Raw genomic sequence first — 3,752 nt, forward strand, 5'->3', positions numbered from 1 at the left:
CTTGACATCCATTGGAGCCTCATCTTCAGGATGTCTTGTATAGAAATGTATTAAATAATTTGTTTATACATTTTTATCATTAATTTTAAATCTTAATTATATTTTTTACAATTTTACATATACATTACAAATACATATACATTATTTTAGTTTTAATTATTATTTATTTCTTTATTTAAAACTAAATGAACAGATTTAAGGTTTAATTAAATATGCAATTAAGTGAGAGTTGAGCACAAAGTAATTACTGTATGCACTTTAATAAATAAACAATAACATAACTATCGTAATATTTCCACAATAACACCGAATCAACTTTTTTAATTACCTAAACATGTCTGTACATGACAAAACACATTCATATTTATACCTTGGGTTTGTCCACCCAAAAATGAAAATTCTATCATCAACTACTCGCCTTTCTGTCATTCCAAACCTGTATAATTTTTCTTTTGTCTGTGGAACACAAAGGAAAATATTTTGAATAATGTTGGTAACCAAGCAGTTTTTTGTCCACTAATTGAAGTCAGTAGGACCCAAAACTGTTTGGTTACCAACATTATTCAAAATATCTCCTTTTGTGTTACACAAAAAAGAAGGTTTGGAGTAAATGATGATAGACATTTGATTTTTCAGTAGACTATCCCTTTAAGTACTCAAATACAGAGATTATTTTCACTTATTTTTTTATGCAGTTTCTTCTTGTAACATTTTCAGTGGCATAAACATCATGTTGAAACGCTTGTTCCAGATGTGCTCGCTTAAAAGACAAAAAAGAAAAATGTAAATGAATCAAACATTTTTTTAAAGAAGATGGTTAATGTGCCTTTTTAATGTTTTAAAATTAAGTTTATAAAATTAGGTTAAAAATTTTAATTAGATAAAGTTATTTTAGATAGGTAGTATTAAGATGTCATAAAGATTAATTAGGTGTCAGTTTAAATGTTAAGCAAATATTAGACAATATTTAGAGTTTAGGCTATATTTAGATTCTGGGAGGTGACAGGAACATTCGACCCACCTCTATCTTTATCCTGGTCTAGGAGTGTATTATGGATGTTACATGGTCTACGCCACTGGACCTCTTCTCTCAGATCAGGAACACTGCCTGGCAGCTCCTCTGATGACACAATGGGATGAGAAAGTACCACTCGTGTGGAGACCACTGGATCATCCTGATATCGAGAAAGGTCAGTGGTCTCCCAGGCACCTAGATATAGGTAAAGAAAACACTGTTTTAGCCTGATATAAGAAAATGTTCATAGCCATCATGGTGTAGTTTTGAATCCTCTCATGAAGTAATATTTAATACAGTTTTTCTACTAAACTCACCCCATTAACAGGGACAACAGCACATTGATAAACACTACTGAGTACTTAAGGAAAAATAAGCCTATATATCAGAGGCGTATGCTCCGAAGAGGCAAGAGAGTGCCGGTGAGCGTGATTTGACCAAGTACAACATGTTCCTGGATCAACATCCTTGTTGATCCTGGAACATCATTCCAATCAACCAATCAGAATTGAGAGATTACTTTTCAGGAAATGACAATTTTAGGCTTACAATCAGGATTAGGCACTTCTACACCCTTGTTAATCAGCTATCATTTCCCTCTGATTTTAGGAATAAATTATGGGTAAGGTTAGGTTTAGGGGTGGGGATTGGGCTAAGTCTGTATTTTTGGACAATGTTGATCCAGGATCAACAAAAGATGTTGATCCAGGAACATGTCTTGGCAAAATCACGGCGACCAGAGAGTGCCTCCTCAAAATATTGGATATGAAAACAATTTGAAGTACAAACCCGCCCCCAACAAATATTACAAAATGTGACAATAAAGAGTATAAATCACTTGTCGGCGTCTGTCATGCCTCCCCTGAGCCCATTGGGTTTTAACAGACCCCCGTGCGGTAGGTTTAGTAGAGGGTAATTGAGACTGAATGGAAAAAGGTAATGTGAAAGGAGGCAATGCCTCCATCGTGATATGATTGGATATGACTAGTTATGATCGGCTGTGATTGGTTCATGCAATAAATTCCGCCTGAATGAACAATATAATAGTGTTAATGGGAAGACTAATTAAAAAAAAGTTGGTAAACAACTCACACACTTCGATATAACCACTTTGTTACATCTAAATAAGACTTGAAATTGCCTAAAAACATGATCTGTGGGAATTTTTAGTGAGTAATCGGCTTGGTGAAATTGAAAGTAAATCTCTGTGTCTGTGACCAATATTTACCGAGCTTTGATGACTGATGATTTGAAAAATAAAAAAAGTTAACTATTAAAAAGAATAGCTGAACATAAGTTCAATAAGTTCATAAGAAAATGTGAAAGACTGAGGCATACATTTACATTTGATTTAAAAAAAAAAAACTGTGAAGGCTTTGCCTGCTTATTTCAGAACACCACTGCACACCACTGATATATATATAGATAGAGTCTATATATATAGATATAGATATATATATAGAGTCTGATAACACAAAACTTAAGTGATGTATTAAGATGAACGGAAGGAGTAGGCACTTGTGTGAATGTGATATTTACTTACGTTGTTTTGCTGCTGGGGCAACAGTATGGTTACGTAACTTCCTGCCCATAAAGTTCAAAGACATGGACACATTTTCTGCTCCAGAATTGACATACATGATGCCAGAGTGTTCGTGTGTCTGTTTGTTTGGAAATGATACAAAGCACACGTCACAATGATACATTGAAACACTGTTTGCAGGTTACACTCAGACATGGCTGTACATGACACCAGCAGGATTCCTTCACACACACAAACATGCAAACTGAGCAATGCTGTTCAATAAGGTACATGCAACTTAAACAATAGCCTTTTCGCAACAAATTTTAGAAATAGTCTCTATATTCCCCATCTATCTGAATATATATTTAATAGAACAGTAAAATCAACCTTCATAGCATTTTGTTAACCAGGATTAAGTGAGGGAGTGAACACTCTTTTCGCTATATAAACAAAAGCTACCTCTGGCTATAATAGACAGAAACAAATTACATTGAATACATTTTGGTGAATCAGTCAGATAAACATTAACATAATCAGTGAAATCATCACTATCGACTTTACGAATCAGATTAAAGGAATCAGTAAATCAGAGGGATTACCTGGATTCAGGATGACACTTGACTGTGGTTAGTTGCAGGAAGCAAACATAATAGAGAAAAACTGGAAAGATGCTTGTTTTTGTGAGGAACCAAACTCTCAACGCTTGTTAAATATTAACCTCAGTGGATGAGGTTTCAGGTGGGATTAGTTTGCTTGAATGGCCGACACAAGCTGCAGACTGTCATCAGGTTTCCAATGTGTGAGATAGAGATTGTAACTAGATCTAGACAGGTCTATCTCTCTAGTACAATGCTAATGGAAAACCTGCATTGTGATCATCCATCAGGTTTGTGAATTACTGTATTCCCTTAATAATTTTTCATGAATTGAGAACCACATGATTGGACATCATGTTCTCATGCACCATGCATTGTAAAAAAAAAAAAAAAGTTAAAAATATAGTAAAATAACAGCAGCTGAAATACAGTATACTTATATGTGCATAAATTATATTAAAGAAAATAATGCAGAGAATTCTGAAAATGCCTCTTTTTACTATATAAATGCAAGCATTGCCTTGTTAAACTCAATATCAGTTTCTTACATAAATAATCAAATTGCCTAATTTGTGCTTTTAACTTCTAAACCTTTTTTTTTTTTTTTTTTACTTTT

This window comes from Sinocyclocheilus rhinocerous, unplaced genomic scaffold (assembly GCF_001515625.1).
Source record: "Sinocyclocheilus rhinocerous isolate Xijiao unplaced genomic scaffold, SAMN03320098_v1.1 scaffold196, whole genome shotgun sequence".
Classification (NCBI taxonomy): domain Eukaryota; kingdom Metazoa; phylum Chordata; class Actinopteri; order Cypriniformes; family Cyprinidae; genus Sinocyclocheilus; species Sinocyclocheilus rhinocerous.